A 13352-nucleotide genomic window follows, 5' to 3' on the forward strand; every position below is an offset into this window, starting at 1 on the left:
GCTTCCGTGCGGCAGCCCCCCGGCCCCAACAGCCACCCGCTCCTCTGTCCTCTCCCAACAGGGGTGTCCTCAGGTCCCCTAGAATCAGCCACCAAAGCCCCTCCCCTGCCTCTAGAGCCAGGCGGGGGGTGTGCACATCACCCCTGCTCCTGGGGACGCTGGTGGCATGGGTGGCCTTAGCCACCGCTGGCCCTTTTCGATTCTTTTTCCAGCCTCCCAATTATATTAAGGGACAAGAGTCCGGTGCCTCCTTCCCACGTATCTCCCTGTTTAAGGGAGGCGGGTGGCTTTGGGCCCACAGCCCATGGCAGACGGCGAGAGTTCACCTGGGCGGAGCATCCGGAGCCAAAATTCAGCCAGAGCTCCCGGTTCCTTGTGCTGCTCATTGCAGGTAATGCCGGTTTACAACTGCGGCCATGACTGACAGTCTTTCAGGTACTTTACTCTTAAGTAAAAATAAGTGAGTTGATTTAAAGAACCAAGTTTTAAAATAACAGGACAGAGCCAGGCTTGCAAAGGCTCTCCGCGAACTCCGAAAGTGGCCCTGAAAGAAAATGCCTGGGCCTTGACCCGGGGGCCCCATGTTCCCTCCAGGCCTTGGTTTTCAGGGGTCCCTCTCCCCAGGGTCCCCCCCCCCCCCAGAGCAGCAGTGTGGGCCTGTGGGCTTCTTTTCCAAACTCCTTTTGTTGTAAAATAGAACAGAGGTACAGAAGGCCACACAAACACTCAGCTTCCTGGGCTGTTCTAGAGGATACGGGTCCAAAAGTGGAGCCACAGCCCAGCCCGCCCGCAGACCCAGCCTCTCCGGTTTGGTGGTCCTGCGGTCCCAGCACCAGAGCTGTATCCCTAGGGCACTGCACGAACTCCTGCCCGTTTGAAACCTCCGTCTTTTAAATCCCTTAATCTGCGTTCTCCCCCGACCCGTGCAGCTTATCTGCAGCAGCCGCTGTGGACCGAGGGCTTTGTGGGCTCAGGTCTGGCCTGGGCTCTGCTCGCTGGCGACGCCCCCAAGCCCGGGCTCCAAGACTGAAAGTGGCACCTCAGCTGACCAGTGCTGATGCCCACAAGGCCCGAAGGAAGGGCTGGGCGTGCGTGGGCGTGCGTGGGCGTGCGTGGGCGTGCACACATGTCGGCTGCTGTCAAGACCACGTTCCACGCTGGACTTTGAACAGTCATGAACACGGCAAGGAAAATCGCCTCTAAACAGCCGCGTTAAACACCACAAAAGACCCAAAAAAGAGGTCTTGCTCACAAGCACGGACGGAGCCCAGGCCTCCCGCGGCACCGCCCCGCTCCGCTCCTGCTTCGCACACACGTCTAACGAGCTCATCCATCTGGTTTCCTAGACAACAGTGGACTGGAAGGAGAAACGAGGGTTTTTAAAAAAGGAAATGATAATTGATAGTCCCCAGCAAGAAGCTGAAGAGGAGGAGTCGGGCATTAGCAGAGGGACAAGCAGCCCACGGTCGACACCCCCTGGGCAGGTCTCCCCACCGCTCTGGGCCTCAGTGTCCCCATCTGTAAAGTGGGGATAAAAACAGAACTTAAAGCACAGGGTTGTTTTAAGGATTAAAGGAGATAAGTCACTTAAAAAGCCTCAATAAAATAAATGTTAACCATTATCAAAGTTAATTGTAATGACCCACGTCACCAGGAAAAGGGCTAAACTGTCTCTCATTTGTGCCTTGAGGCTGCGTGAAACGCACTTTGGGAAGATTTCGATGGGACCCGGCAGATGCTGCTGACGACCTGCCCATTAGCCAGACGAGCTGCCCCAGTCTGGGAAAGCCCCGTGGACTGCACAGGTGGCTCCCAGGTGGCAGAGTGACGAGGCCAGCACCCGCGCTCGGGCCGAGGCCCCAGGAAGGCTGAACGGGGCTGCCCGGAGAACAGGCGGCCACCAGAGACAAACGGCACGTTCTCCGCACACTAGAGAGAAAACAATTTAAAAATGACGAACAGGGCGGGAGGACAGTTACTGCCTGTGGCCCTTCGCCAAACCGAGACGGGGCTGCCGGCGGGAGAGGCGCGGGGGGCACAGCCCCAAGTCGGGAAAACACCCGAGTGGCCCACGTGGCCGGGCGACCACCATGGCGGCTCGGAAAAGCCTTTCTTCCCCTTTCTGCTGCGCTTGTCGTCAGCAGAGCCCTGGGGGACAGAGGCTCCGCGTAAGCACGGCCGGGTGGGGCGGCCCAGCCAGGGGTCCTGTCACCCGCTCCGCACACAGCAAGTCCGCACCTGGGAACCAGGCGGGCAGCAGAGCCAACATCCCCTTCTCCACCCGCCCTGGGAGGGAAGGCCACGTCTGGTGCCCGCAGGGCCGCCGTGGGGGTGTCTGCGGGCTGCGCTGGAGGGCACAGGTGATGGTGGCCAGCAGGCCCAGCCCCCAGATCTGTCGGAGGGAGTGCGGCCCTGTGGGCGGGACTGCCGGGTGGCCCCCCGCAGGTGAGACAGTGACTGCACGCGGCCTGGGGGCGAGTGTGCTCTGACGATGCGCCCACCAAGTGTGGGTCTCTAAGCTCCCCAGGGTCCCCGCGGGGCCAGGGCTACCCAGGCAGCCGTGAAACAGTCAAGACTGAAAGGGGTGAAATCCGAGAACATCTCCACACGCACAGGCGTGAAGGGCTCTGATCACGTCAAAATCCCACACCCTGCGGACGCTCCGTCCTCGCGGGAAATAAAAACAGAATCCACCGACAAGTCTTCCCGCTAGGCTGGGGCCCGCGGGTGGTCTGGCCGCTCCCCTGCCCACCGTGAGGGCTGACCTGTGTCCCCCCAAACCCATCCGTTGAAGCCCCAACCCCCAGCACCGCAGAACGTGACTGTGTTTGGAGACGGGTCTTTCCAGAGGAGATTAAGCGAAAATGAGGCCACGAGGGTGGCCTGATCCATAGCACTGGTGTCCACATGAGAAGAGGAGGTCAGGACACAGTCACGCACGGAGGGACGGCCACGTGGGGACACAGGGAGAAGACGCCGTCCGCAAGCCAAGGAGAGAGGCCTGGGGGGAACCAGCCCCGAGACACCTTGGTCTCAGACTGAGAGGGACAAATGTCGGTGGCTGAAGCCGCCCGTCTGGATGCCTGACCGTGGCAGCCCAGCGGACTGCGCCTCCACGCAGCAAGGCCTCCCCGCGTGGACAGGTCACCCCGAGCACCTGTGGGAGACGGGGACTTCTCTCTGCCTCACCTGGAAGTGCCACAAGGCTCCTCTCCCAGGAAGGACACCGGCTCAGCCTGGCAGACGCGGTCACTTCCCAGCAGGTGCCCCGGCTCACCAGCGGCACTCTGCGCCCACGCCCAGGGGGACCGGATGACCAGGGCAGTAACCACCATGCCGGCAGTCCTGCTTCCACCCAGCCCGACGGTGTGGAAATGCCGTCAGCCCGGGATGCGGCCGCGGCGAGCCTGAGCCCGAGCTCATCTCCGGCGAGGCAACACGCCACGCACCGCGTGTCTGCGCCCTGGGGCTGCTGTGCTGTCCCCGGCTCCAGCCCCACCCTTCCTGGTTCCCACGCCTCAGCTTCAAGCCTATAAATATGTTTGTCTGTTTGTCTGTTTTTGAGACAGGGTCTTGCTGTGTTGTCCGGGCTGGACTGCAGTGGTGTGATCACAGCTCAACGCAGCCTCCAACTCCTGGGCTCAAACAGTCCTCCCACTCCAGCTTCCTGAGTCTCTGGGAGCACAGGTGGGTGCCACCACACTGCCTAAATTTTGAATTTCTTTCTTTCTTTTTTTTTTTGTAGAGACAGGGATCTCACTGTCTTACCCAGGCTGTTCTCAAATTCCTGGCCTCAAGTGATCCTCCCGCCTTGGCCTCGCAAAGTGCTGAGAGAGCCGTCCGCACCCAGCCTCTTGCTTTTAATTAATAAAACATGTTGGCTGCTGAGAGACCCCCCCCGGGGGCCCTGCCAAATATCTTTCCATCGTGCACCCCTAGGGGGCAACTATTCCTCCTGCAGCCCTGTTCTGAGGCCAGGCGGGGGGGGGCGGGCAGGGAAGAGCCCCCCTCTGAGGGAGAGAGAACAGAGAGCTGCCACCTTTCCGGAAACAGCCAGGCAGACACAGTGGGGCCCCCGAGGCCGGGAGCCGGCAACTGACCGCAGGAGGGGCTTGGTCGCCCCCAGCTGGGCTGACGCGCAACCCCTTGGGCCCTGGGACCCCACTCAAGGCCAGTGCCCCAGAGGACGGCCCTCACCCGTGCCAAGGAGACCTGAACACAGAACTTGCTCAGGGATCGAATGGAAACAACCGGAATGTCCTTCCACGGGATGGAAATAAACTGTGATTGACGTCTGTAAAGCCAGGAAAACGAACAAGGAATATGGAACCACATAGGTAAAAAGAGGTGGCAGAAGGCTGCGGATTACTGTTAGAAACTGCTCTAGACTGAAAGATCGGAAAGAAAGAGGACGGAGCGACCTCGGGGGTCACATGAGGTCTGCGAAGGCGCGGAGGAGCCGCGGGTGTTTACGATTCGTCCATATATAGTCAGGCCCAGCGGCCGCGGACGTTCACTTGGAAACCCGGACGGGGCTCCCCGGACAGGAGCAGGAGCAGAGGCTCAGGGCCGGCCCACCGGGGCCTCGAAATAAACCTGAAGCAAGTACAGCCAAGCGCTGAGACCGTGACGAAGCTAGGGTTGCTTCTGTTATTTTTCTGTGGTTCCTGTCTTTAAACCTTTCACAACACTTAATTATCCATCACAGTTTTCACCAATGCTAGGAGGTGGTGGCTCCCTGCTCTGACAGCGCAGGCTTCCCCCACACAGGCGAGGGCTGGCCGAGGCTGCCACCCGCCTGGGCCTGGCCACACCCCAGCACCTCCACGACCCATTTGACAGATGGGGAAACTGAGGCCTGGGGCTTAATGGACTTGCCCAGGGATTCCCACCCCGTTGCCGACTGCCGAGCCCACGGTCTAACTACCACTTCACTCGGCGTCCACGAGGTCAGATGGGTTACTCCACGGGGACCCCCCGCCCCGGGCAGGAAGCCCCCAACGCATGCAGGAGGGAAAGCGAGGGGCACCTTTGCAGGACCTAAACCACTTGCTCCAGGGATCACACGGAAACGGGCATCACAGCCCAGGGCACCCTGAGCTAAGGATCCTCTCGCAAACACCCAAACACAGCAGCTCACTGGCCCCAAGGGAAGCAGCAAGTGACACTTCCCGCGCCAGTGGGAGGGAACAGTGGGCTCTGCCACCCGGATCTAAGGGAGCTGGGGCCAGGAGCAGAGAGACCCTGGGCCATAAAAGGCAGCGGTGGGGACACACAAGGACAAGGCCCGACTCAGGCCAGGCCACCGAGAAGGGACAGGGCTCCAGGGGAAGGTGCCGCCCCCACGAGACCCCACGGAGGCTGAGCTGTCGGGCAGTCACTGCATGCCACCAGGTGCCAGGCCCCGCCAGGGATACCGAGTCAGCGCCCCGGATGCAGACAGGAGAAGGGTGTCCAGGCCAGGGAAGGGCATCTGCTAAGACGGAGCGAGGTGATGGACCGCCCCAGCCTGTGGGCTCCCTGTCCGGGGGTCCCCCAGGTGAGCCCTGTGCTGGGTGTGGGGGCCGCTCGGACACTTCCTGCCCCTCCAGATCACTGAGGGTGGGCACCCTGCAGCCCCAGGGAGCGGAGACGAGGGCGGCCCCGCCCCTGGCTGGCTGAGGACTGAGTAGCTCGGACTGAAGAAGAACCAGCCACGCCCGCCAGGCTCGCAGCACCCAGGAAGTTCTCCTGGGAGGACGGGCGCTGGCTGTTGGTGGGCACCCACCACCGGGGAGGGTCTGCATAGGAGAGCCCGCAGGTGGCACTCAGGTGGCAGGGAAGGCAGGGCAGGGGTCACCGTGGCCTTGGCCACAGCAGCCACGTGCTCTCAGCAGCACACCCAGGCCAAGCACCCCAGACTACCCCTCGGGTGCCAGTCACCAACAGGAAACACCTCTGTCCCCACTTCTGGGGACCCTCGATGAGCACCTGGCTGTCAGGCCAGCAAGGATGACCCAGAGTGGCCACTCAGACAGGACCAGCAACCAGGCCCTGTCCCCAGGGGCCTCACCCTCTGGTTTCTGCCCTGGGGCTGCCTCCTTCCCTTCCTAGGTCTTCCTCACACCCTAACTCTCCCAGCCTCCTGCTGCCAAGTGCCCTGCCACTGCCCGGCAGCCCAGCCTGCTCTCTGAGGACCTGCCCTTTGGGGACAGGTGTGCCATGCAGAGGCAGAATCTAGGTCTCGGAGCAAGGGGGAGTCTGTGCTCTCCTGTGGGAGCCAGGCCCAAAGTGGAAGCGGCGTGGGCGCCGAGTGGGTGAGGGTTCCCTTCAAAGCTGGCCGCTCTCGTCCTCTGCCCCAAGGAGAGGAGAGGATGCCACGTGCCCCTACAAAGCACCACGGGCCTGCTGCCCACAAGGCACCTGCTTTTCAGGTCTGAAAAGCCCTGTCCCAGCCCAGGGACGGCAGGGAAGCCGTGTGGGAAAGTGGGGCACCCTCTCCGGCGGCAGGACCTGTCTCCGGACACAGCGCCGCAGAAGCCGGACGCAGCGAGCTTTGGTGACATGCAGGAGGCCTCTCTGGGGTTGCACGTGGGTGCGTGAAGAGAGGGAGGGAGGAAGGAGGAGAGAGATTTCCAATCACAGTCTCAGCTTTCAAACTTTTAAAAATTACCAGAAAGTTTTTCTGCATAAAACCTGGCGTGAGTCATCAAGATATAAAACCGCTCGAGGAGCAGGGGCAGAGGACAGGGTCCCTGGCGGGTCCCGGCCTCGGGAATGACCGGGGAGCTCCGATGCCCGAGCTTCCCTCCCAGCTCCTGCCCCGCCATCGCCCGTGCGCAGGAGCCTGGGACCTGCTGGCCGGGGGTGCATGTCAGGGACGGGGGTACCTTAAAAATGGGGAAACTGAGGCCCAGTGAGGGACAGCACAATGACTCTGCCGTCCTTGGGGCTCTGTTCTCTCCCTCTCTAATGGGAGCCTGGTGGACACCGTGAGCCCTCAGGCTGACCACACAGCAGGTTCTAAAGGTCGTGGCTGGGGGCTCGGGGTGAGCTCTCAGTTCTCCGGGGGTCTACAGCCTACACCTGCGGCTCATCTTTGAGCTTTAATGCTACATCCCAGGCCCACAGCACCCGGCCTTGGACTAACGAGGTCTGATCCTGACCCACAAGGCGCTGGCTGGCAGGGAGTGTGGGGCGAGAGGGTGGGAACCAGAGATGGAGGTGCCCCGGCTCCCCCAGGCCCGGGGCCAGGCATCTCATTGGCTGGCATCTGCTCAGGGATGCCCTGTGCTGTGATCCCTGCTCTACAGGTGAGGGCGGTAGGCTCAAGGGGCCCAGGTGCGAGGAGAAGCCCAGGCACACACTAACTGCGTCCCACGGACTGGCTGCCCCTTCACAAGTCGGGGCTCTGCTCATGGAGGAGACGGCTCAGGGCAGCCTGGGACCACAGCTGAGCTCTGGACAGAGGAGGGGGCCGGGGCGGTGCAGGGAGGGTCTCCCAGAGGCAGGGTCCACGTGGATCCCGCACCTGGGGAGGGCCAGGGCCAGGGCCACGGCAGGCTGGGGTGGCCCAGGACTGTCTGGGCCAGGGGAGAAGGTGGCTGGAGCTGGAAACCCCCGACTGACAGCTGCGGGGTGGGCCAAGGAGCTACGCCAGGCACCCAGGCGAGGTCTGATGCTGACCCAACGCTCGCCTGCGAAACCATCTCAGGTCGCGTCGTGCTGGCTGCGAGCCCAACTTTGGAGACAGGGAAACAGAGGTTTAGGGGGCAAAGAAACTCCTGGCCCCGGGGAAGAATCGCCGCAGCTCCTCCCTTGGCCAGGCCTTCAGGTCCCCCGTCCCTGTCCAGCCCCTCCCTGCCCACAGCCTCTGGGTCTGCACCCGGCCTTGAGGGCCTCCAGCAATCGGGGCGGGCGGGGCCAGGGGCTCCCCTCCAGAACAGGGCCCCACCTGCCCACTCTGGCCGGAATCCCGCAGGATGTGGTGACTTTCTGACGCAGCAGGGGCTTAGGGAGTGAGGCTCACGCTGTAACAGGGAATGTGGCCTTCCCATCCCCCGCTGGGCGCCGCAGCCGCCCAGAAAGCAGGACGCGGGACCTCTTAGGCGACCCCACCCCCACGCCGCATTCCCCCAGTAGACGGATGGTAAAGTCCCGTCGCCCTGCGGTGAACGGCGCCCACAACAGCACACCCCGTAACTGACTCTCCGTCGCATCCCCCCAGCAGTTGGGCACAGAAATCCCGCCGGCAGCCCGGAAGTGGGGCGCGGAGCCCCGCCCTTCCCCGACCCTGGCCCTTTAAACGATCCCGCCCCGCCCCACATGCCGTATTCACCCCAATAGACGGGCATATCGATCCCACCACCGCGCCACGGCTGCTCCGCGCCCGTCCCCAGCGTGGAAGAGGCTGAGAATGGGCTCCTCGCCCAGCCAGCGAGGGAAGGGACAAAGGCACGGCCACCGAGCGCTCTCAGTGCAGCCCCTGCGCGCCTGAAGGCCCCGCTCCCTCCTGGCTGGGGCGGGTGGGGGTGCACTGTCAGAGGCCCGCTCCTCCTGGGACAGGCTCCGAAGGCCCCCTGCGGCCTACACTGGGAGTCCAGACTCCCCGGGCCTTGGGCCAGGGGAAGGTGACCCCAGACTGGTCCTGAGGGCAGCCCGGCCAGCGGCCTGCGGGGTGGGGTACCCCCACACCCCCTCCCTATGTTCTCATGTAAGCTTTCTAGAAATTTGTATTGCCCCAGGGAACTGTGCAATTGTTGAGCCTCCACTTCCCCCTCCAGGGGTCGCTTCATCTCAGCCAGGGTCCCAGGGTCCCAGGGGCTACCTAGGCCGGTGCAATCCACCTGCGTTCACCACGTGGAACATCGGGCATCCCCGGAAGCGAGGCCAGTCTGCGAGCTGCATTCCTAATTCAGAAACGACCGGACCTCCGGGACGGGCCACACGCTAGCTACGCCCTGCCCATCCCAGGGTGCCGGGGAAACTCTCTGGTCAGGTCTGGCAAGCCGGGTGAGGACAGTGTCACGACTTTCCATTTGTGCTCACACGAGTGCAGAGCACCTACTGTGTGCCAGGCCCGGGGAACAGAGCCCTGAGCAGACATTCAGGCAATAGTGAAGGGTGACAGATGACATTCGCCACCAGCATCCACTGTGAGCCTGGCTCTGGCCCAACTGCTTCCTCCCATATGAAGTCATTCAATTAAACAAACACAAGTTTGAGTTCATTTCAGATAAATAAAGAGAAGTCAAAACTCAGCAACCCAGGATACTTTAGAATGGGTACTTTAGGTCAGAAACAGAGGGTCTCAGGGAAGTGACGGCTGAGTTGAGGCCCGAATTAGATGGAGCCCACCACGTGCTGATCTGGGGAAGGGCTGCCAGCAGAGGGTACAGCAAGAGCAAAGGCCCCGGGGTAGGAAAAGCTGGGCCTGGGGCCAGATCCTTGCCAGCAAGGAGGCAGGGAGAGGTGGGCAGGGCCAGGGCGTCTCGGCCCCATGGGGCCTGGAAAAGGGCCCGGACTTACTGAGACCCAGGGCGATTCTCCAAGGCCTCTCAGCAGGCAAATTACGCGATGTGGTTTATCTTTTTAAAGATCATGCTGGCTGCTGGCAGCAGCAGGACTGGGGGGGCAAGAAAGGGAGCGCTGGGCGGCTGACGTGGACCTCCAGGCAGGAGCCAGCGGGCCGGGAGAGCGTGGAGGCCGCACGGGGGAAGAGCTGGCTGAGGTGGGCTGGGAGGCGAGCAAGCATCTGCTCTCAGCCTGGGTGGCTCTGATATTTACAAGAGAGGCCCTCAGGGTATTCTAGAGCCCTCTAAGCCGGCCACAAAGCTCACCTCCTGAGTGGCAGGGGCCATCGCTCAGAACCTGGATGACTATGGTAAGGCTCTGATGGCCCCAGGCCACCCCTGGGGCCAGGCTGGATGGTTCCCAAGCCCCCTCTCTGCACCCTTAGGTCTGTAGTCCTTGTCATAGCGATTCCTTCTTGGCGGGTTCCTGAAGAAGCTCCAGCTGCCCCACGTCTTGGTCCTGCAACATCCCTCACCTTGGCTGGCTAATTCCCCAGGCTTTGCGGGGCAGAAACTCCAAGCTGGGGCTGCTTCCCTCCTCCCTCATCTCAAGCCCTGGTCCTGGGACACAGCTGGGGCCCATCGCCCTCAGCTGAGACGCCAGCCCAGGGCAACTTCACACCCCGTGCATAGGCCCGCTGGGGACAACTGCCATGCTGAGAGAACAACTCGACCCAAAGTCCAAGTCCCCTCCCCATCCCACAGCATTGCTCTCCGCCCACACATCTCCCCAGTTACCCAGCGAGGCCAGGGCCCGAAAACCCTCAGGGCCGCCGACAGCCCAGGGACTGCATCCTCAGGCGCCCACTGCTTCCTTGAGCCGCGGGTTCGGTAAGTCATGAGGCAAACGATCCTCTCTGCTCCTTCACGGCACTCATGAGCAGCACGAGGACATCCCGGGCAGCATGCCTGTCACCATCAGGGGCCATGGCACTGTCCTTCTGCACCACCCAACATCTGGCCCCCAGCACACGGCAGCGCTCACCTGGGCTCCCCGGCCAACCCTGGGGCACTTCCACCCACCCAAGCGCAGACCCCACGGTGGGATCTGCACCCGACAGCTCCCCTCGCATCAGGTGACCAGGATCCTTCTGTGCTGTGCACCCCTAGCACCTCGGCCCTTCTACAGCCCCTGCCCCGCGGGCCAGAGCTCCACGGTCGCCAGGCCTCTCTGGGAGGACTGGGAGCTGGGTCTGCACTGTTTCTCAGCGGTGGCCACACACACAGAATCACCTGTCCCTTGGACAAGCGGGGAGAGGGGCAGGACACACTTCCATCGCCCTGGGCGCGTTCTCCACCTGTACCTTGTGTGTGTGCACACGTGCCTCCAGGCTTCACCGCCGAATCAGGAGAGAGCACGAGTCCCCAAAACAGCTGTCGCAGACACACAACCATCTTCACACCACTGGCTTGTCACAGAGTTTTTCTTCCCTCCCCCAGGTGTAGCATGTCAGATTACTACGGGGGCTCCAAGCCCGGATTGCAGACGAGAAACTGATCCCAGACGTTCCCAGCGTAGTCAGTACACTCCCGGGCGGGGTGGGGGCGGGGCTGTTGCGTCCGGGCCTTCTGCAGAGAGAGCGTGCTCGGAACTCGGCTGATTCATGGCCCAGTTTGAGCCTAGGAAGGAGCCTGCGCTGGACGCCCAGACGCCGGCAAGCAGCCTCTCTGAGACCAGGCCTGGGCCTGCAGGCCGCAGGGGCCTGCCCATCTGCTCTGCCTTGTCACCTTTCCTGACACAGCCCTGCAAGACAGACCGGACAGACACACACAGAGCCTGCCTCCTGGGCACCCCGCCGGCCTCACACACGTGCAGCAGACAATAGACTGCAGAGCAGAGCTGGAGCAGCCAGGCACCTGCCGCCACCCCGCCGCCCACCTGCCTCACACCTGCAAAGCCCTCGGCTCTTCTCGCCCTGTCAAGCTCAAGGAACAGCAAGGCCCTGCATAAACAAGGAAGTGGGGTGAACACAGGGCAAAGACAGACGGGCGGGGGCCCGTGATCCTTGGAGGGACAGGGTCTCTCCTCAGTCTGGGACCTGGATCTGCCCCAGTGCAGCCAGACTCCAGAGGGCAAACGCTCCGCCCCAAAGGCTGCGCCCACTTCTCCAGGCCCCAATGTGCCACCGGCCCCTGGCTGGGGCTGAACGAGCAGGGACAGTCACAGAAGTCTGCCTGTAGAAGACACCTTGAGGGGGCTCAGGCAGGACAGACATAACTTACATCTTAGGGAGACAAGAGAGTAGCAAGTTAGTGACACCCTGAGATGGCCAAAGAGAAGAAATCCACCCAGCTGCTCCAGCAAGGCCAGCTGAGCCCCAGGATGGTGAGGGGCAGAGGAGCCGCCTCCTCCCTGGAGGGACCTGTCCGCACCGTAGGAGCCACCAAAACCCCAACTCCAGCAGCAACTGACAGCAGACAGCCCAGCTGGCTGGGGTGGGGGGCGGGGCGGGGAGGCAGGGCAGCGCCTGGGAAGCCCAGGCAGGCCTGTGCCTGGGAGGGGCTGCCCACCTCCAGCCTCCCACCTGCACGTCCCACCCTCCCCCACCGCAGGGAATCCTCGAGTGCACAAGACCCTCTTGGAGACTCAAGTCCTCCCAACAATTTTTGAGGCTCCATATCTTTAGGGGCAGATCCCCACTCTGGGGACCCAGGCAAGCCCCCTCCAAACCAAGCCGGGAGCCGGTATGCCAGACCCCACATCCTAGACCCCGATCCAGACGCGCGTCCCCCGCACCGGCCCCTTCCAGAACCTGGGTCTGCCGAGCTGGGGACGCAGACCCCGCCACTAGCCAGGGTCTGTGGCGGTCGGACCCAGCCACCCTCCCTCCAGTTCCGGCTTCTTTAAGCCCCACCAAGTAGGGAGCCGGGCTGGGCGCGCCGCTCCTCACCCACGGGCCCCACCCGCGCCCCAGCGCGCCGGGCGCCGACCAGCTCGGCCCGGGACGTCCGCAGGCGCCCCCAGCTCCCCGGCCCGCCGCCCGGGCGGACGCCCGCTGGCACCGGCAGGGGCCGCGGGCTGCTCCCCGGCCCTGGTGCGGGGCTGCGGCGCGGGCTCCCCCGACCCCGCCGCCGGCCCCGGCCGCCCGCCGCACGTTCCGGCCCCGCGGCCCTCCCGCCGGCCCCGGCCCCTCGCCGCCGCGCCCGGCCGCGCCTACCGTGCGCCCACGGTGCAGCCAGCTCCGGCTCGGACCCGGCGCGCGGGGTCTCCGCGGGCGGCGCGGCCCGGCCGCAGGAAATGCCAGAGGACGGATCCGACCGCGCGAGGCGGAGCGAGGGAGCGGGAGGAGGCCGAGCGGGCGAGGGGGCGGAGGGAGCAGGGCGCGGCGGCCGCAAAACCCGGGCGGATCGGCCGCGCCGGAGCGGGCGCCGCGGAGACCCCGGTCCTTGCCGCGCGGGGCCGCCCTCCCCTCCCGCTGGCGCGCTCCGGGGCTCCCGCGCACCCTGACGGCCACGGGTCGGGACGCTCCGCTGAAAGTGGCCTCGAGGCTGGGCGGGGTGCACAGTGGCGTGGGCTCAGCCTCCGGGGTTCTGCATGTAGGGGTGCACGCCCCACCCCACGCTAGCCAGAAGGAGGTGCCTCCTCTACCTTCCTGAGCCCAGGAACCTGTAACACTCTCTCCCCCAGTCACGGAAGCCACCAGAACACAGGGGAACTCCAGAACCCCCAGCCCATTGTCCCTGACCTGCGTGTGCTAAGAAGGACCCTCCGCCACACTGCATGTTTCTAACTGCACCTCTCTATGGGGGCACTTAGGACGCATCTTCCGGTGCATTTCGTCCTGTGTTCCCCCTCATCCC

The 13352-nt window shown here is 63.6% G+C and overlaps 1 protein-coding gene across 1 annotated transcript in view; it reads right to left on the minus strand.

Annotated features, from left to right (window-relative positions):
- The window catches only part of OSBPL5 (oxysterol binding protein like 5), a 53894-nt gene extending 41120 nt beyond the window's left edge, over positions 1-12774 (minus strand). The window contains exon 1 of the mRNA XM_069470411.1: positions 12710-12774. The gene's annotated coding sequence lies outside the window, so the exon portion shown is untranslated. The remainder of the gene's footprint in view (positions 1-12709) is intronic.
- Positions 12775-13352: the final 578 nt, after the last annotated feature.

The sequence above is a fragment of the Eulemur rufifrons genome, chromosome 6, assembly GCF_041146395.1.
Source record: "Eulemur rufifrons isolate Redbay chromosome 6, OSU_ERuf_1, whole genome shotgun sequence".
NCBI lineage: Eukaryota > Metazoa > Chordata > Mammalia > Primates > Lemuridae > Eulemur > Eulemur rufifrons.